This window comes from Chrysemys picta, chromosome 14 (genome assembly GCF_011386835.1).
Source record: "Chrysemys picta bellii isolate R12L10 chromosome 14, ASM1138683v2, whole genome shotgun sequence".
In the NCBI taxonomy this organism is placed as follows: Eukaryota; Metazoa; Chordata; order Testudines; family Emydidae; genus Chrysemys; species Chrysemys picta.
Genome location: NC_088804.1, coordinates 13,823,568 through 13,845,603, shown reverse-complemented (window position 1 = coordinate 13,845,603; position 22,036 = coordinate 13,823,568). Strand labels below are relative to the sequence as shown.

The following is a 22,036-nucleotide window of genomic DNA, read 5'->3' as shown; positions in this document are numbered from 1 at the left end:
GGGCTTGGCTTCCTGCAGCCCTTCACTTGGGCCCCCTGCAAGGGGATATCCCACTCACCCCAGGCCTTCCTGCCTGTGAGCCCAATCAACCCATCAGCAGGGACCCTCTTTTTGTTTCCGGCTCAACTTCTGTTAGCCAGGCTGGTTCTTCCCCTAGTTCCTAGGGGGTCTCTGCACAAGCTCTCCTGTAACTTGGCAGGGGTTCCACAGCTCTAGCCAGTTCTCACCAACAACTTTCTTTACCTTTAGTTCTCCCCAAAAGCTCTATAGTCCAGCTCTCATCTGCTGCTCCCATTTTTCTCTGGGTCTCTCCTTTCCTCTCAGGCAGCTCTCAGCTGCTCCTTTCCTCTGTCTCCCTTTTTATATGACCCCAGTGCCTTCTCTTAAGCCCAACTGATGAGTCACAAGTGCACTTGACCCCATTTCCTCTTAATGGGGCCAGTCACCCGATCACACCATGTTTTGGGGCAGGGGGGTGCTGAAAGCTGAAAATTTTCAGCCTAATACCAAAAATGTTTGGTTTTGAAATGCCAGCAAGGTACTTCAGGGAGCTTCATGGAAGTTGAAGATTGCATGTCTCACGTCCCCATTCTCTACGTGCTGAGCTCTTCAGTTGGACTACATTTTCCATGATGCACCTTGACCAGGGATTCCCAAGATTCATTGTGGTGGCTTTACAAGACAATGATGCATCGTGAGAGATATAATCCAGATAGGGAATCTGGCCCACAGAAATGAATGCACCCAAACTACAATTCCCATGAGGCACTGTGGTGATATTTCTAAATTGAAATATTCTGTTTTAAGATTAAAGTCTTCAGTCGTTGATTTTTCAGCTCTTGATATTTTTGCTGAACAGTCAAAATTTACCATGGGGAAAAAAAACCTTTTTCAACTAGCTTTTGTTAACCCTCCACATTTTTACTGGATTTAAAATATTATTTTTATAAAGGAGAGAACACTTCTATTTCTATTTATGGGAGTATCATATTTGTTTTGGAAAAACAAAAAGTCTTGCTATCCATTCAGTTATCCCACAAGGTTCAGCCAGTTATAACCCAGACATTTCTTCTGGCAAAAGAGAAGCCTTTCAGAATGCTGGAGATTCTTAGGTGCTAATTGGCAGGATAGGATATGTCCCTAACAGCCCCTTTATGCCAGTTGGCAAGGGTACACTCAACACACTGTTGTCAGAACATTTAGCCAAGCAGTGTCCTGTAACGTAGCATATGATAACTGGCAATATGGTGGCCATGAATATCATTGTGTGACATGTGCACGGTTTATATAAAGAGTTATGTATGTCTCATGGAAATAGGTTCTTAAAATGTGTTTTGGAGGCAAGTCTGCCTTAGACAAAGGATTGTGGTTTTAGCTGTCTAGGTCAAGCTTTTTCAGCCATAGACAATGAAATTATATTTACATATAAGGTAAACAAAGCATCAAAACAAGCAGTGGAGGAAACAGCTTGCTGAGTACAACAGGGGAGTCTGAACCCCCAACGAAGTCTTTCTGGCTTTTGAAGCAAAGACAATGAATCTTGGGAAATATGAGGGGAGCAAAAAGACATGCTAGTTCTCCATCCCATAGGGGGAAAAGAAGCCAGCACCTTCTGATTGTATGAATGTTGAATCCTCTTGCCTGAAGGCATGGAGACACTGATGTGTCTTGAGACACTTTTAGGCAAAGACATATTTTGCTAGAATGACGTTTTAGGAACTAGAAAGTGTGTTATTTTTGTTTTGTTTGTTACCATTTTCTGTCTCTTTTATTCTGCCTCAGTATCATTTAAATGTGTTCTTTATTAATAAACTTATTCTTGTTTTATTACAGAACCATCTCAGTGCTGTATATTAAAGTGTGGGACCTCAGCTAAACTAACAGCCTGGTGTGTGCATTGTCTCTTTGAAGGCACCAAAGTTAATAATTTCTCCAGAGTGCTCAGTGAGAAGGATTGGACACTGCAGAAAGATTTCTTTCGGGATGTTGGGTTCGCTGACTGTTACCTGCAAGACAAGTTTTAGACTGGCAGAGTCTTGAAGAGTTTGCTTGTAAGGTGGATAGACTGGTGAGGCAGGGAGCTATCACATAGTCTAAACTCTAGCAAAGTGCTCTCTTGCTAAGGCAGAGAGGTAACACGCTGGCTTACAGATCTGGGTGCTCTGAGCACAGCGTCACGTAGGAGTAATTGATTTTGTTTGTTCCTCACAAGAGTATTGGGTGACATCCAAGAAAATGGGAACACACCAGAAAAAGAATGCTCCATTAATCAATGTAATAATATGAATAGTTTGGGGTGGGGAGAGACATCTTGATGTGAATTAGTGTGTGGCAGAGTTCCCTGTCTTTATCTTCAGGCAAATGAATACCCAGGAGAAAAAGAATTGCACAACAGACAAGGAGAGCAGGGTTTTCTTCTCTTTAGACCTCATGATAAACTACATTTCACCAACCTGCTTTAGGATTTTGCACAAAAACGTGGCGATCTCCCTCCCCACTTCTCAGCAAAGATTTAATAGCAGAGGGCTGTAAAGTGATCTCATATTACCACGACTTCATTATTTTTATAAAATATACTACTGTCATTTACTAGCACTTTATGAAGTATTACCATAAAACAGGTCTCCTCCAGTCATTAGTGTGAATTAGTGGTGTTCTACTGTCTGCCCATTGCCTATGCTGGGTCTCTTAGAGAAGGAGACCCTATTATCCTGTCTGAATCCAAACAATGATTGAAAATATATTGAATAGCTGCTGCTATTGGGAAGCAGTGTGCCAGTATTTGCATCAGATATTTCCATGAGGTGCCCTTTGCACTTTATGATATTATTATAATGGAGCTCATGGTGTTTAATGATATATGAAGCCCTAAATGGTATGGAATTTGGATATCTGCTGTTATCTAGAAGCCAACTGGCACCCCCCCCCCAATACTGTAATTCACATCAGGCCTGACACACTCATTACCCCAACACACTGTTTTCATCATATATATGATCGTTGTCATGTAAGGCATCATATGTAAACTAGTATCTTACTTTACACTGTGGTGCTGAAAAATCATTGTGTGATGTATGTACGGATTGTATACCAAGAGTTATGGATGCTTGCTGGAAATATGTTCTTAAAATGTGTTTGGGCAGCAGAGCATAAACCCTAGCCTTCCCTAAACAAAGGACTGTGTATTTACCTGTCCAAGCTGCTTGGTTACCAGCAGACGACAATGAAAGTACATTTACATGCAAGATAAACAAAGTCATCAAGCTAAATAAGCGGGAGAAGAGACCTTTTAACAATCATGCCAGGGGACATCATCTGTACCCCAGGAAACCTTCCTGGCTCTTAAGGCAGAGACAATGGACTTTGAGTAATATAAGGAGAGCCTAGGCCTGATCTATACAGCGCAGGGGTGTGAAAAAGCCACACTCCTGAGTGACACAGTTAAACCAACCTAACCCACAATGTAGACAGTAATAGGCTGATGGGAGAATTTTGTTTGTAACCATACCTGTCTTTTGGATTCTTGCTTAGTGTCACTTAAATCTTTTTTCTTTGTTAATAAACTTATTCTTGTTTTATTACAAAACCATCTCAGTACTGTGCATTAAAGTGGAGGGTGAGTCCTCAGCTAAACCAACAGGCTTGCCTTTATTCTGTCTATTGATCATTTCTGTGAAGTGATTATATCTGTGGATGTCACAGTGAGAGGCACTGGACACGGCAGAGAGATGTCTCTGGGGAACTCGTGAGTTGGGGTTCACTGAGAGTTACCTGCAAGGCTGGCAGAGTCCTGAAGAGTTTGCTAGCAAGGCAGACAGACTGGCATGTCAGGGAGCTGACATACATCTTAACAACAGCCAAACTCTCACTTGCTGAGGCAGAGGTGGGTAACAGTGGCTCACAATTCCTGAGCAGGACATCATAGCTGTGAGACTATCCTTCTATTCTTGTGATTCTGCCACAGTGGCAGTTAGTGGAGGTGCCTCAGCTAAAAGTCTGGAAGGGGTCTAGCAGAACGATGTTCTCTATGATGGTATCTTGTAGTTTGGAATTCGCTCTCCCAAACCCACCAGTCCATCAGAACCTGAATGTGTTGGCCTTCCAGGCATGCTGCAAGGTCCTTTTACTCTGATGGAGGGGATAAACACTGGGCAGACTTGGGAGATTTGGTGGGAAGCAGTTGATTTATGATGGGACATTGTTTTTCTAAACATGAGTATGAGTCAACAGTGTAACACTATTGCAGTGTTGTAAGCAAGACACTAGAAGTAATTCTTCCACTCTACTCTGTGCTGTTAAGGCTTCAGATGGAGTACTGTGTCCAGTTTTGGGCACCACATTTCAGAAAAGATGTGGACAAACTGGAGAAAGTCCAGAGGAGAGCAACAAAAATGTTTAAAGGTCTAGTAAACATGATCTATGAGGAAAGATTGAAAGAATTGGGTTTGTTTAGTCTGGAGGGGACATGATAACAGTTTTCAAGTACATTAAAGGAGGAGGGTTATAAGGAAGATGGTGAAAAATTGTTCTCATTAACCTCTGATGATAGGACAAGAAGCAATAGGCTTAAATTGCAGCAAGGGAGGTTTAGGTTGGACATTAGAAAAACTTCCTAACTGTCTGGGTGGTTAAGCACTGGAATAAATTGCTTAGGGAGGTTGTGGAATCTCCATCATTGGAGATTTTTAAGAGCAGGTTAGACAAACACCTGTCAGGATTGGTCTAGTTATTACTTAGTCTTGCCTTGAGTGCAGGGGAGTGGACTAGATGACCTCTCAAGGTCCCTTCCAGTCCTATGATTCTATGATTCTATTTGGGACTTTTACCTTAAGTGTCAGCTTTTCAATAGAAATGTAAGTCTGCAAATAGCTACAGCTTCTCAGGGGTCTTCTCAGAGAGGCAGGGTTTTGTTTCCTCGCCAGTCCGGGTAGGAGACTGCGGTGCAGAGAGCCTCTGTGCCCCTTCTTACACACATGCACACGTAGAACAAAGCAAGTAGCAGGTTAGGGCCTGCTAGTTCCCATTATGTAGGAAAGGCACCCTGAGAAGCTCCAGTCAGCTCTGCACTTGACTGTACGGATTTGGGCTATCCCAGGGCTTTTTATATTTTGGCGCGTCACTGGGACAGGAAAACCTCAGAAAGGAACCCCAACAGCAGCAGCCGCTGAATTAAAGACCAGGTGAGGAATCAAAGAAATCTGGCTCAAGGAAATGACAATAGGGAACTTCTTGAGTCTCATGCTCACCACCTGTAAGTGGTGGCATTGCCCCATTTCCAGGATCCTGTCATGCTCCGTGGTGGACCTAATCTCTGTGATAAACTAAGTGGCCCTGTAAAGCACTTCCTGCTCATTCCCCACTACCCACAACAGAACATAGCTTCCCGTTCCCATCATCCGCCAATGGTGCCTGAAGTCTCCACTGAATTTCTTCCACAGTAGAGTTTTTGCTGAATGCTACTGAAGGCCACTTCACATCAAGAATTCTGCAGAATTGTTTAAAAGAAAGGAAAATCTCTTCGTTGAAATCCACTTTCAACAACAAAGCTGCTCAAAGACCATGCAGATACCACTGGAGAAAATCTCAAGTTTAAAACAAACATATGTTTGCCAATGAGACGTTTCTGAAGGCACAATATTAATTCCCTGGTGACAATTGTGCTGCACATTTTTATAAAGATAATTATATTGTTCTCTGAGAGGCCATCCAAAAATACGTAAATTAGTGCTACCTGCAGTTAATAGTGACAGATAGGAGGTTCTTCAGCACATGCACAGCTTTAGTTACAACATCTCTGGAAAAATCCTGAGGGATTTAAAACAGTGAAACTATAATTTAGCCAGTCAAAAAAAAAAAAAAGCTGTAAACAGATTCACAGAGGCAGTTCTATAAGCTCAAGAGTTTGTATATTTCATGAGGCAAGCACTATCTGCTTTTCCCCCACCCCTTTCCTCTTCCCAACACACCAGCCTTAGAAACAAAATAATGGTAAAAAGAGGTTTTATATTAATTACATTACTCAGATATCATAATAAATATAATCCTCCTTTAATTCTCTCTTTTCAAAGAAATTTCTGTTTTGAAAACCCTGAAAGTATCAGACTATTGTTCTACTGATCTAATGGAAGGTTCACCTCACAAAATTAACTTAATTGCACAATGTCTTTGAAGACCATACTTTGGTTTCCATGCTATAATTTCAACTGATAGCATGGGAACATTTATGCACACCCCTGAGACCTTATGCCATTTATATTTAGGAGCTGGATTTGCATGGAAGTGCCCATTTCATTTTTGCTCTTTTTCAAAAAGACCATGTTAAAAAGTAACCAAGAATTTACACAGACACGTTGGGCAAGGACTGGCCAAAATGTCCATGCATGGAAATCATTGCCATAGACCCCTGAGGGATTTACATGGATATCAGCTGAATAGAGTAGCAATAACAATTAGAATGAGGCTGAATTGTTCAAGTAAATGTTGGGTGTTTCTTTGCAAAAGGCTGTATGTAGACTGGCAGCAGCCTTTTAGCCTTGCTGACATACAGCTAGAACAGTAATGATGTCATGGTAAAAGTATTCAGTCCCAGAATAACTATGACAAAGAGATATCATCATGTACCAACATCATGGAATTAATCATTACTTGGCCAATATGGAGTGTCCTTCCCTTCAAAGTACAGTATTTGATAAAAGTAAAATTGGATGCCAAGCATGGAAAATGTCAGCCCAAGCAGAATTTTTCAGAAAGATCTTTGATGAAACTGAAATAGAGGATTTTGACTGAACACTTTTCATATCTGTAACTATCCATGTTGCCACCCATGAACACTACACCAATGACATTTTGAGAAAGGGTAGCTGTATTCACACTCCACACACAACTGCAATGATATTTGTCCAAAATATGCCTCATAAAGTATCATTTGAAAACTAATAGCACACTGGTCAATATAATTGTCAAATGCATGTGTTAACCTCTTATGTGAAGTTATGAATTCCCTCTGAACAACTTTAAGAAGACAGCCTGGCCTAGCCAAAGATGATAAACAGGTCTGTCCTACACAAAGGAATGTAGGTTTATCTCAGCTTACATATTAGCCATAAATAAAGGTATCAAGCAACCCAACAGGGGTTGTCTTGAGCAGGGCTGCCGAAAGCGGGTTCGGGCCCCGGTGAAAAAAATTTTTTGGGCCCCCCAGCAAGGGTGGACCGGCTAAACAGGGCTGACAAAAGGGGGGGAAGCCGGGCCCTGGGCCCCCTTCCGGGCCGCCGGGCCCCAGTAATTTGTATCAGCTTCCCCCCACTCTCGGCGGCCCTGGTCTTGAGCTTGAACATGAGAGACAGAGAATTAACATGGCTCCTGCATCCCAGTGAGACACAGGAGACTGAGCCCCTCTTCCTAACGTTGAGAGCAATTACAGTTCTTTGGGAGTATAAGGAACAGAGAGACTCTCCATCTTTATCTTTCACCTCAGGCAAAGGAAACCAGCACCTGATACTTCTGTGGAAAGTCCTGGCTGAGAGACAGTCAGCCATGCTCGACCAAGAGTAATTGGTGAGCAAAAGCATCTTAAACAAAGACTGTGCCTTGCTAAATAAGTTTTAGATACATATTTTCACTTTATTTGCTTGTAACCATCTCTATCTTTTTTCCCTTTTACTTGGAATCACTTAACCTATGTCCTGTTGTTAATAAACTTGTTTTATTTTAATCTCAACCAATCCAGTGCTGTGTCTGAATTGAAGTAATGGAAAACTCCAGTTAATACAGCAAGCTGATGGGTGTTGTCTCTTTAAAGGAGCAAACTGACCTTATTTATTCTCTGTGTTCTAGGAGAGGGCTGGACATTTCGGGGCAGATGGTTTTGGGGAAATTCAGGATTGGCAGTCTGTTGGGGCCATCTTGCCAGGTGTAACCAAAGCTGTTGGAAAGCAGGGTAGAGCTGTTGTGTTGTGACAGGCTGCTGAGGTCAGAAGTGTTGAATTAAGGCTGCACAGCACATAGACACTCGGGATACCGCATGCTTGTCTGCTGACTGTTAATGTCCAGGCTGTCAGCCACGGCAGCAGTGCATTTAAGGCACCAAGGGTTACAGGACAGGCAGTGACAAAAGCCCTTGTTGCTATGGATTGTATCCCACAACACAGCAGTAGCAATATGTACTATATAAATTACTGAACTTCCCAATAATAAACAAGCCATTTTTATTAAGATTAATCAGTCACTTGAATAAACCCATTGAGCTCAACTCTGTGGTTGTGGATATCAACAGTATCTATGTATCGGAGTTTATAGGGACAAGTCCAAGCCACATATATCCACAATAAAAGCTAAAGTTCCCTTTCCTTTATGAAAAACATGTACTTGTTTAGTTGTATTATCAATTTAAACATCTTAAGTGCCCTTTTTTATTTTGCAGGGACCTGTTCACCATTTGGATAAAAAAACCTGAAGAGTGAGTGTGTGTGGGGGTGTGTGTTTGCAGCAGTAGATGCTATAGGATCTAATTCCATCCCCAATATAACAGCATTAATGGAATGATCAGCATGTTCCATTTTCCAACAGCACTGTAGGACTGCTAAACAATTTGGACACTGATACATACTGCAAAGCCAACCTAACTGAAGTCCCTTCTCAGATCTGCCCAGCTATGGTGCAAGAATCAGTACGTCACCATTAAGGAGATTTTAATGGGCTTCAGAGACATGTGATAGTATTTATAATCAGCCCTCCTAGACAGTTGTTTGCATACTCCTCCCTGATGCAGCTTCCCTTGAAGAGAGTTGCTACACAATCATTACAAATTGATTGCAAAAGAGCTAACAATCATGATTAAATCATTAAATTCTTGTCTACGCTTCAGAGAGCGGAGAGAAAATTAACTTCCCACCAACCTAATTTTTTCCTGAACATGAAATAATGATTTTCTGCCCGTCTAATTACAAAGCCAACATCTGATCAAGTCGGCATCCAGAGGGGATTATCACATGCACAAGTATTAGACCTCATTACCAGCTTGAGTGCAAAATTATTACATCTTGTAATTGGATGGTGAGATTTATATACAGATCGGCCCGGTTTCTGTAAGATTGTAATTACAAGCTTCGTTGGTTAGCTACTTATCACTCAGCACAGAAGAGAGGAAAATAAGCAACAGAAAAAGCATTTCATTAACCCATAACCCTATCAAGGGAGAACCACTGTAACATCCATGTCTGCATTAGGGAGAACAGCTAAATTCACAGATGAAACAATTTATTATACTCTTTGCAAATGGGATTTCATTTTGTTTAACCCCTAAAGAACTATTTTGGTAAACTGTATAAGCAAACCATCCATTTTATAGACAACTAGGTTCAATATAGTAATTATAAGGGGTAACTGACTGAAATAAATACTCATCTGCTTAGGGGCAAGGTTATTAGCTATACAATTGCACATAGATCTGAACATTCACAAATAGTCAGACTAATAGGGAGTTTGCCTTGACTCACATAGGAACTGGAACCCCCCTTTGCATAAAATTAGATCTGGGTGAGCATAGGAAATCTTGCTAGTGATCAGAGAACGCTCCTTTAAAATGATTCTCCACGTTTATTAGGGTCTGCAAGGGCAGGGCAAGTTTAAGGAACAATTTAAAAATACATAAACATTTGAAATGGCTGTATCGGGGCTGGAAAAATGTAAAGAAATCATAATATCTGTACAGGAGGAGCCCCAGAGAGCAACCTATTTCAATTGGATCTTTTATACTAGCTGGACCTTGAAACAACGCTAGCATATCAAAATGTGCACTGTTTAGTTATTGTGGGCACATTTCATTGCTCATGGCCTGCTGAACTTCCACTCTTCCTCTCTCAGGGCCTGATGCAGTGCTCAATGAAGTCAATAGAAGTCTTCCCATTCACTTCAATGGATCAAGCCCTGAGCTTCTCTGATGCTTATGGGGCTTGGCCCACCTAAACTACTTTTTTCACTGAATTCTTCTCATTCTCTTTCTTTTCTCTCTCTCTCTGCTGCCTCCCACCTGTCTGGCAATGGTGTGGCCCAACCCCCGATGCACCTAAAATATCCTGACTAGAACAGAACCATGTTTACAAGGACATTCTGCAACATTTCAACAGCAGCAACGGCCAAACTTTAGGTCTCCATTCTTCCCTTGATGCATGCATGGTAAGATGTGGACAGGGGGAACATCTTCATATCCTGCTGGTAGAGCAGTGAGATGTCGAACTTTATCTCTGTAGAGGTGGGTGAAGTTCAGATGATTCAGGGGTTTGGTGTAGATAAGTGTGCAAACAACTAGATGCTTAGCTGAGCTTAATCCCAATGATCAGGATGTCTCACTCCTGCAGAAATATCACAATGGTTGCTGATACTTTCTTCTTCAAGTTATCACTGCTGCACCCTTTGTTAGTGCCTCTTTTGAGACTTCACCACAGTGCAGAGGCCATTAAAAAAGTCAACACTTCTTTAAAAAATTGAATATTTCTCATCTAGCTCAGGTTTTGTTCCAGTTACGGGAAGCATCCTTAATTTTAAAGGTCATTTCTCATCAGAAACTATGGGCCAGATCCTGCTGCCACTGAAGTCACTAGCTAAGGTCCCATTAACATTAATGATCGATGAGAACCACAATGGATATATTAATATTAACAATGAAGAAAGACTCTTCTCTACAATTAGAAGCAGTAGTAGTTTACATTTATATTAGAGTAGCTCCTATAGATCCCAGTTGGGATCCTCATTGTGCCGGGCACTGTACAAACACAGATAAGAGACAATCCCTGTCCCTGAGGGCTTACAATCTAACGGACACAAAACAGACAAAATGCAATGGAGAGGGATATAACATACAAGTGAGTGAATAACAGCTGCTACCCTCAGGGGTCTTCAGCTCTGTATCTCCTCTTGAATCAAGTTGTTTGGCTGCTAGATCCTCTCTTCAGTGCTTCCTTAATATTCATATTCAATATCTATCTACCCCTCCAAGGTCTATTTGCCTTCCTTCCACCCTTACTCATTCTAGTCACCCCCAAAAGCCAAACCAAACACAGAGAATGCAAGCACTTACTTAGCTTCACTTACCAAACAAAAGAAAAAAGAATACATTCATATTTCAAGGGTGGGGAGGGGAGGGCTTTACGAAAAACAAATCTCGCTAGATACATCTGACTGTTTTGGGGAGAGGTTGGGGAGAATAAAACTGCAAAGTGAATAGCTTATGGGAATGCAGCAGACGCAGAGTTCTATGGTATCTGGAACAAAGTTTGCATCAGGAGTGCAGTGATCAAAAAAGCAAAATTCTTGGGGAAGGAGAAAAAACTAAATCAAAATAATGCACAACAGTGACTATCCAGACAAATATAGTTTCACACAACAGGAGCAATTTCATTCTCAGATCAGTCATGAACTCTCCGGATTCACTGAGCTACAGCACTCACATCAAACTTAGGCGGGACGGATAGCTCAGTGGTTTGAGCATGGGCCTGCTAAACCCAGAGTTGTGAGCTCAATCCTTGAGGGGGCCACTTGGGGATGTGGGGCAAAATCAGTACTTGGTCCTGCTAGTGAAGGCAGGGGGCTGGACTCGATGACCTTTCAAGGTCCCTTCCAGTTCTAGGAGATGGGATATCTCCATTTATTATTATAAACCAAGCTGAGAGCCATCAGGCTGAGTTTTTCGTAAAGCATCAGAAGCACTAGTGCAGTGTAATCCAAGTTACAACCCCTACTCCTTTGTATCTTCTTCTCTTCCTCCTTTGGTCAGAGTCTCTCAGTTGAGGAGTTTATTCTCAGTGGTATACCCCCAAAGGACTTCTGGCAGCACCGGCATATCGGGACAAGCCCATCAAGGTATCAGGAGACTTCCAGCGTCTTTTTTGCAGCCAAAACATAAGGTTTTTCACTGAGAAATCTTTATGTACCCAAGCCCATATAGACAGAAATGTCTGTGTATAAAAACAACCTGAGAGGATAATAAAATAGACAAACTGCCTTCCGGGGGCAATATCAGAAAATATATTGTCTTAGGATAACAACAAATTAATTTACTTTTTGCATACTGCCCTCATGCCTTAGTTCTTATATATAACATATCTTTGCATTGTAATATCTCTATGCACACACTTAATTTCAGCATAACGTATAACAACAACAACCAAAAAGACAACATAGGAACTGCTCCTGATCTTATCTATCCCGGTGCAAAACAGAAACAATGCACTGCACTCAGGGGAGTTGCTCCCGTGTAAAACTGGTGTGAGCTATGAGTGAATTCTATAGTCCAAATAGACATCACACACTATAGATTTTTCCTCATTAGGAGATCGTTTAAATATTATTAAGTTACACTAAGGCCATACTTGAGCCACTGTGGGTTTTTCCTATTTATTATTATTTGTTTTGCAGTAGTGGCTAGGTGCCCTAGTCATGGACCTGGACTCCAATGTGCTAGGCGCTGTACAAAACACAGGAGAAAAAGTTGCCACCCCAACCAGATTAAATCCTATATATGCAAGTTTCTAATGGAAGGGGCAGGAAACTTTGCAAGCTTTGACTCACTGAGTTTCCTGCTCATTCAGAGATTTATTTCTCCTAGGAACAGGTGTGTGGGGGTGGGCAGAGACCCTCTGCATCTACATAGGCACCCTGATTCTGTCCATCTATCAAGCTGTTTATACTACACTCCCCACAATAGTATCTGAACACCTTCATGGACATGTGACTCCCCATGGTCCAGAGCCATATAATAGCAGCTATAAAGGTGGCTCCCTGGATGTTAAATAGAGAGAACCAAGACTTTTTGGAAACAAAACCAAACCAAAAGATCACCAGAAAACTGCTGCCTGTTTGGAAATGTTTCAGGTTTTGGAAAAAAAAAATTAAGAAAAAAGAGTTAACAAAACCATTATTGACATTTTTGGGTGACCAAAACACAAGCTTTGGGGACAGAAGCACAAAGTGTTTGTTATAAACCGTAACGCTTTCAAGCTTGTTTGCAAAACATTTCCATTACAATGTTTTGACAAATTTTGAAGAAAAAAAAGAAAAGAAAAACCAATGGAGCCATTTGATCCCTGAGAAATGGAAACACTAGCAGTTACTCGTGAATTTTTTTTAATTTTTCAACCATCTCTAGTGCTAGAAGCTGATCTCCAGAATGTGGGAGCAGCATGCCACAAAGAGCTGCTGATCCCTGGCTCCACCTCCTCCCGTGCCCCAATCTTCAATTTTCATTAAGCTCTGAGCACAGAGATGCTTCCTCTAGTCCCACAAAGTGGAAGTGAGTCCCATAGAAATGTTGTTTCCCTCATACCCCAACCTTCTGCACTCCTTGGACCTCACTCTCTATTGCCCTACACCATGTGCAATCAGTTACACCCATGCAAAGCAATACCATTCTGCACTGGTGTAAGTAACTACATAAGGCATAAAGCAGTCAATCAGCAGTGCATGGAATCAGTTTGGTTTTACTCTCCTGTGCTCCAGGAAATGGAAAGGCGACTATTACATCTAGTAGGCAGCTGTTAAAGTATCACTAGAGTCCACATATTTTAAAGGTTATGAAAAACCACTGTGTGGCCCTAGCTAAAAATTCATGGCCTACAAAGTCTTCTTTTAAGTAAGTAAAGCTGTTTTGCCATTTAGGAGTGCACGAGAAAGCACTCCAGACTAGTAAATATTATATATATATACTTGAGAACATAAAGCCAGCTCTCTTTCAAATGCTGTTAAAATAATTTACATTGAAACAGACACCTTGTATAAACTGAACACTTATTCAGTGTCAAACTATACATCTGGGTGGATGAGTGGATGGATGGACTGGGCCTTGATCCAGATGAAAATATTCACCATGTAGTGTGAAGCATGTAAGTGCCAGAAGTGCATCTGCATCAGATCAGCCTACTCAAAGAATAAAGGCTAGCCTCCTGTATCAGCTGAACAAGCCCAGTCCACCTGTTCTCCATCCTGGGGAGCTGGACAACTCTCCTTGAGAACGAGAGTTAATTCAAATGAATGGAGCTCCTAGGTAAAGGAATGGCAACAGCTTGAAATCTGGACTAATTGAACAGTAAGTTAAAGGTAGTTTAAATGTTTTTATCATCCCTGTTGCTGGAGACATATAGTGACTGACTATCTAGAGAGCATGTAGATAATATACTTGTTTTATAGTACTCAACTACTAGATGTCTCTGTGTACCGCACAAAATTCCTGATAGGCTGTGGTCCCTGGTAAAAATGGGAGACAGAGCTGGAACTAAAGTTATGTGGAAGGCTGTTTGTTGCTGAATAAATTTCTCCAGTTTATTCCAGATAGCCACAGGAAACCATGGAAAAGATTATACACAATGTTCTTTCAAATACACAAAGTGAACAAATTAATTTGTTTTCTTCAATCTCTTTCAATTATAGAGACCTTCAGACATTACTTGTCAGAATAATTTTTTTTCTGTCTGAAGTGTGATTTTTAAGTTGGCAAGGTCCTTCTAATTCCCTCTATTCCTTATTCCCTTGCTAGGTTTCTCTCACAGAAGGCTCTGCTGACCATGGGAATCTCTACAGTCCTAGATCTGGAATGCCTGCTCTATTCTGCATGGCCTAATGCAGGGTGATGAATCAATTCTTGGTCCGGACTCCAAATGACATGGCAAAAACTTTTTTTTAAAATGCACTTGGGTTTCTTTAGAGAGAATCTTATGGCCCACCCAGCTCTCTGATCCACTCAGTGGCTCTCAACCTTTCCCAACTACTGTACCTCTTTCAGGAGTCTGATTTGTCTTGCGTACCCCCAAGTTACACCTCATTTAAAAACTACTTGCTTACAAAATCTGACATAAAAATACAAAAGTGGCACTTCACACTATTACTGAGCAACTGCTTGCTTTCTCATTTTACCATATAATTATAAAATAAATCAATTGGAATATAAATATTGCACTTACATTTCAGTGTACAGTCTATAGAGCAGTATAAACAAGTAATTGTCTGTGTGAAATTTTAGTTTGTATTGACTTCGCTCGTGCTTTTTATGTAGCTTGTTGTAAAACTAGGCAAATATCTAGATGAGTTGATGTACCCCCTGGAAGACCTCTACGTAACCACTGGTTGAGAACCACTGCACTATAGAGTAGAGACTATTCTCCTGTCATCTGTCTTTTGACTTCTGTTTGGGATCTTGCTCTGGCCTCCCAGATTGTGGGAGACAATGGGCCATCTTCAGGGCACATGACCCTTCCTAAACCTTTTACTGGCTGATAGCTACAAAAAAATAACACTGGAAAATATAGGTGTTTCTACTCACAGAAATTTACACCTCCCACTTCTATGCATTTTTACATTTAGAATAAATCCCAAAATTCTAGGCTAGTCAAGACTAGAGAGGTTTGCAAGGAACTTCTGAAAAACCTAACAGAGCTAGGCAAGTTGGGGATCATGATGGGCAGGGGGAATATAATGCTGCCAAATGCAAGGTGATGCAGACCATGAACCTATACAGGCTGATTGGTTCGAATTTAACTGTTACTACTCAGGACAAACAGCTTAATGTCTTTGTGAGCAAGAAAGAAAATCAACTGATTCTTATGGGGTGGTGATAAAGAAAAGCAGACAAGTTACATTGTATTAAGACAATGATAAAGAAAAATGAAAATATCATACTGCCATTGTATAAATCAATGGAACATTTTCACCCAGTACACAATGGCTAGGTCTTGTCACCTCATCTGGGAAAAAGGACATAACAATAATATGAAAGGCAACAAATATATCTGCATGGGGAAAGGATCATTTAGGAAGCAGATGGAAAAAAGGTGCCATCATAGAGGCGTATAAAATAATGAATGGCCTAGAAAGGGTAAGGGCTCCTCTTTATCCCCTTCATATACGAGGACATACAGAACATCAAGAGATCACATTGTTTTTTTCGAGGCACGTGCCAATCTGTAAAGCCCTTGAGCCAGATTCTCAGCTGGTGCAAATCGGCATCGTTCCATTGAAACAAACAAAAAAAGCGGAATTGTGAGAAATTCGCCTTTCATTCATTTGAAGTTTTAATAATTTGTTCACAAACCTCACATTGACGCCCAATGCCATTTAAATAAGAGACACTTACTGAAACCCAAAAAAGTAATTAGTTCTTTTCTAAAATGTCACTGCACACAGACCTCCACTACTATAGATTCAGAGAACATCTTGTGTTACTGCAGAACTACATTAGGTACTTTGAAGTTAGGCTCTCTCAATCTGTTGAGTGATGTTTCAGTCTCAATGTGTCTTCATTTTAAGGGTCTAATCCTGTGGGATACTCAGCAGTTCCAACGAGGGGCCAAGGGCTTATTCTCTGCCATTGAAGCTGAAAGGGTCACATGACTAGGAACCTCAATACCTGGTAAAAATATTATCACTAAGGTATTTTGGAAGTATCTCTTGATACCCAAAGTCAAAGCAAACCCTAAATCATTTTTTTTAAAATGACTGTACTTGAGGATGCTAAACAACATGCACTTGAATATTTCTTGCCATTCAATTGCAAATAAATTAAGCAAAATAAAAATTAATACATTTAGCAATGGAAGACAATGCTAGGAGCAACGTAGCAACAGCAAGAGGCTCTTTTTATTTGCCACCGCCACTCATTATGTATCACTCAGAGAAATCCTGCTGTTTTCTCTGTTTGCAAAGAAGCCTCAAGCCTTTTCTCAGCAGCTGTCACTTGGTTCTCAAAAAAAGGGCCTCTCAGCACCATGGCGATTAAATACCATTACAACTTTCCTCCTTCTGCATACTACAGTAGGCAATCAATATGGGCTTACATTTTATGAGACAAGGAGTTAACTTGTTCAATTACAGTGCAGACAGCTCTATTCTTTTGTAACAAGTAATCTGGGTAGGGAAATCGATACTGACAGGCCCGATGCACGCCAGCTAATTTCATATTATCCTCAGCCAATCAGGTAGCTCAGAGTAATAGAGTTGTTGTTACAGTTCATTATGGAGAGGTGGGATCAATATCTGTACAATAAGAGGATTGGCAATGCATCTGCTGCATAAGTAACCCTGAAGGGAAAGGAAGTCCCACCAGTGCAGCAGGCAAACTCTCATTTACATAGCCGGTGAAAACAAAAATGTATGAGAGGTCTCCGCTCCCTGACCTACAATTAAAGATGAAAATGTCCCAGAATGGGAGCAGGATAAACAAACCTCGCTCGTCTACCACAGAGATAAAACACAGAGGGGCCAAAGTTGAATAAAATGTTAATAGAAGATTAAAAGACATGCATATGCTTCATAAAATGAGATAACACATGCACAGCTAAATGAATGAGAAACAATCTATTATTTTTGAAGCATTACATTAATACACAATGTATGTTTGACAAAATACAAGGAGGGAAGAAAGAAAATATATAATCATGTTCTGATGAATATATTATACACTCTCTCTCTCCCTCTCTTTCATGGAACATGTTTTCTTTTATGATGCAAAATCCTGTCTACATTACCATTTGTTATGCAGTAGAACAAAAAAGTGGCACAAGTTAAATGCGTGAGCATCTTACTCAAAATAAGGGTTAAAAGAAAGAAAGAGAGAGAGAGAGAGAGAGAGATCAGATGCTGCGCAAATGTGGTATTTTGAAAAATAACATAGAACCCCTATTTTACCTTTAACTACTTTGTTAAGAATTTAAAAAAACTCAATACAAAAAATTAAAAGAAATCAACAAAAAGGTTTTTCCCAGTAATGTAAGGTATTGGTTGAAAGTTATATGTTTGTACAAGATAATAGAAAAGCTAATTCTACCTATACAACAAGCATAAGGCCGGTATCTTATAGAGATGTGATGTAACAATTTAGATCCACATTTTAAAAAGTGACCTTTAATTTTGAATGCCTCATTTGGGACACGCTGGGTCTTAATTTCAGAAGTGCTGAGCATCCACAACCCTTATTAACTTAAAGTGGAATTGCAGATGGTCATTTCCTCAGAAAATAAAGCCCGAAGGGGTGAAATCCTGATTCCTGACCCCATTGAGATCAATGGCAAAAATGACACTTGACTTCAGTGGGCAGGTGGGAAGGGACAACACTTCACCCCAGGTGTCTAAAATTGGGCACCCAGAAACCAAAGCATTGAAAACTGGAGGCCACTTAAAAAAAAATAGCTTTAATATGTAAGAAAGAACACATATCAAGATACGCAGTTTGGGAAGAGATCCTTATTCCATGAGTGCATTTTGAGACGTAACATAAAAGCAAAGGTTAAAATTTTCAAACGTGGCCATTGTTTTAAGATGACTCAGATTTGGGGAGCCCAACTTGAGATGCCACGGCCTGATTTTTCAAGGTATTTGGTACCTGCCTCCCATTGAAAACAATTGGTGTTAGGCTCCTAAATACCTTTAAAAATCTAACCCTATGTGCCCCAAGTTGGACATTTGAATATGGAGGCATCCAAAACGTGTGGCCATTTTTTTTTAAAAAGTTACCCATGTATTTTCCCCTCAGTGATAACCGGGGGTTTCATCTTAAGCGTTTTATAATTTTTTTCCCATATAAAGAGTCCAGTGCTGAAAGTACAGAATTACCAGTATCTTCAATGGAGGAATTCTATGCATGTAGCCATTGCAGAACTGACACTTCTATTTGGTAACTTTATGATTCTCTGTGCTGTTGAACTGTTGGCACTTGAGAATTTAGAATCAGATTAATCCTTTCTAATCTGCCCATTTGTGTAATACTACTGCTTTACTCTTAAATGGTGCTTTCCAGTCTACCTTTGAAAAACATTAATGATATAAATTCATTCAAAAGTTTTGGAAAAATTGGATTTTTCATGCATTATACCATGATCAGTCTTAAAAACATGCCAATTTTGACTTTGATAAATAAATAAGATTACCTCAGTTTTCCTGACCTATTTATCCAAGCCAGTACATATACGTTTTTAAAGCTATCCATTACTTTCTCGCGTATTTTAGTCATGACTCCTTGCAATGTTTGCATATGGCTAAAAACATTTTTTGGTTTACATTCCAGTTTATTCATTCATATTAACATGTTATTGCAGTAATAATCCAGAAAATACCACAACAATGATTTCTTCATGCTATCTGCCTTTTTAATAGGAATTGTAAAATATTTCTTATCATTTACATCCACTACAATTTCACAAAAACTGGAAATTGTACAGTGCTTTAGTTTGGTCCAATTGTATTTAATTTAAGATGGTTTTTACGGTTGTTTACGAGTTGAATGGAATATGCTGAGTGGTTTGATACATTGTGTTATTCTGGCTCAAGAAACCAGTCCAAACATGCCTGAGGGTCACACGTGAAAATGAGTTTGGTGGTTTCAACCTAATCCCTATTGGACATTTATCTGCATTAGAAAGAAAAACAAAACAAACCAAAAGCGCTACATAACTTGGTGTGCATCAGCATGATTAGCATTTTTTTTTCACTTTCTAGAGGCCCATGGCCCAGGATTTGCAAATCAGGATTAGGGCACATTGGCAAGGCTGGGTGGAGAAGCTTGTCCACCCCGTGTCTGCACTATGCCTGGTTTTCTAGCCAGTTTCTGATCAATAGTAACATTTATTAACCTCATTCTACTTCCTTCTTATACCTCCCAAAAATTCCTGGTGGCGTGTAATAGTGTTGTTAATAGTAATAGCCTTTGAAGACCCAATATTAAAAAATACAAGTTTATATCCCATGTAGTCATAGTTGTGTCGGTCCCAGAATATTAGAGACAAGGTGGGTGAGGTAATATCTTCTATTGGACCAACTTCTATTGGTGAGAGAGACAAGCTTTCAAGCCACAACAGAGCTCTTCTTCTGGCCTGGGAAACATACTCCCAGGGCCACAGCAAAATGCAAGGCGGAACAGATTATGTGTTAACTATTCATGCTAAACAATCTGTTCCACCTTGCATTTTTCTGTGACCCTGGGAGTACCTTTCCCAGACCTGAAGAAGAGTTGTGTGGCTCGAAAGCTTGTCTCACTCACGAACAGAAGCTGGTCCAATAAAAGATATTACCACACCCACCTTGTTTCTCTAAAATACAAGTTAGTCTCATAGCTGCTTGGTCTTATTGTTTATTATAATCTTTAAAATAGATCACTGGTAGTCTGATCCAATTCCTTGATCTGGCCTGCCCTTGTTTAGAGTCCACTAATTATTATCACTTTATGCATGGACACACCAAAAATGCAAGCTTGGGGAAGGGTGCAACAACATGAAACCCCACTCAACAGTCTTCATAAGACTGATCCAACTCAATTTGTATGAGGCCTTGATTTGCCATCACCTTGCACCTTGTGCAGTTGCTTACACCAGTGCAAACTGGGTGTAAACCGCACTAAAAAGTAATGATAGCATTTTACACTCACTTTTGAAAGGTAGCCATTACCACACCAGGTGCATGACGAATCAGACCCTTGTTCTCCAGTAGTCCATGGAGAGCCAGTGTATGGTGCAAACCACTGAAGGAGTGAATTTAAGGAAAGAGCTCTCCTGACAGATTTCATATGATTCATGTTGCTAAGGAAACCTCCTCTTTTGTCCATGATGTGGGCACACCAGCTGCCTCATCCAGATCTCATGACTGCTAAATAATGTGGCCTAAAAGAGATGCATCAGAATAAAATAGTTAAAGTACCAGGTAACGCTCTTAACTGTGTGATAACCTCTTTGGTCCCGCCATCATATTAATAAAGACAACGGACCATTATTTTTATTTCTAAAGTGTCAAAAGAACTTACAAGAAAATAATGAAATACATACACATATTATAGCTAGCTAGCTAGCTACACGCACACACACACACACACACACATCCATCAAGGTAGAGATCTATCCACTTGCATCCTTTTCATCTGGCATACAGGCAAATGAGATGCAAAGGCAAAATGAGGAATTACGTATGTTTTTATGTTATGTACGCTCCTGAGATACACTGATGGTTAAATCGGGCATAGGTAAGAGCATATAAAATAGACTGGCAGATTCTTATCTACCAGGTACTCTAGAATAAAAGTAGATAAATGTAATTAGCTGGGAGCTACCAGCAGCAGCCAGACTTGAGGATGTCTCTGACTGTTCTGGTAGGTGTAAGTGAGAAATGTGCGCATTTCTCAGTAAGGGATAAATAGTTCTAACTTGTCCTTAGAGAGCCCTCCTACATATCAGCATTACTATTCTCTTGATATGTGAAAGTACAGTGGTATGACACAAGTACAGGCTAACTTTCATATCATAGCTCCCAGGTGACCAGCGTTTTGAACTGTTAAGCCTTTGAGCCCTTCAAACCCAGCTAAATTAATGGAGGGGGAAACAGAGTTCTGTTTCATCTCCTCAGAACCAGTAGATTTGGGGGATGACAAATGCAGAATTGTTTTCATTGTACAATCGCTATGGGTTTTTAAATGTAGGGCCACATTTTCAATCTAAATTTGTTTACCAAAAATGGCATTCGGTGGCCAGACTGAGGCCACTTGGAAAATTTGGCTCTAAAGAAATAGCAAAATAGTGACGCTTCAAAGGATGTACTGCAGTGACAAATATCCACATATATACTCTGAAATATTGTGCAGTCTTTCACGGGAGTATAGCTCAGTGAATAAAGTGGGACACTAAGGTTCAGTTTTCTGGAATTTCATCTCAGTTCACTTGGTTACATCAAAACTTTTGGGGTCTCAGTTGACCCATCAGTAAACAGAGATAATGATTATCCTCCTTTTTGTTTTCTTTTCACCCTTTAAAACTTCTGCTTTGCAATTACTCTCATAGGGGACAGAGTGGATCTTGCAACCACAACAACAATTGAGGTATTTCTGAAATTAGGCTCAATATAGCACATTATAACCAAGGAATAGCTTTTTCACTGTTAACTATGGGTGATGCACATAAATATTTTTAACACACAACTATTGCATTTAACAGCTACTAAATCCTTGGATATATTTATTAAGAGACACCACGCAATTCATGTTTAATTACTTCATAAAAGAAACTGAAGTAGTACA

The 22,036-nt window shown here is 40.2% G+C and overlaps 1 long non-coding RNA gene across 2 annotated transcripts in view; it reads right to left on the bottom strand.

The window, feature by feature from the left end:
- The window catches only part of LOC135975597 (uncharacterized), a 182,507-nt gene that overhangs the window by 12,024 nt on the left and 148,447 nt on the right, over window positions 1–22,036 (bottom strand). For both annotated transcript variants that reach the window (XR_010592529.1, XR_010592530.1), the window contains one exon: window positions 20,402–20,633. This is a non-coding gene — a long non-coding RNA (uncharacterized LOC135975597). The remainder of the gene's footprint in view (window positions 1–20,401; window positions 20,634–22,036) is intronic.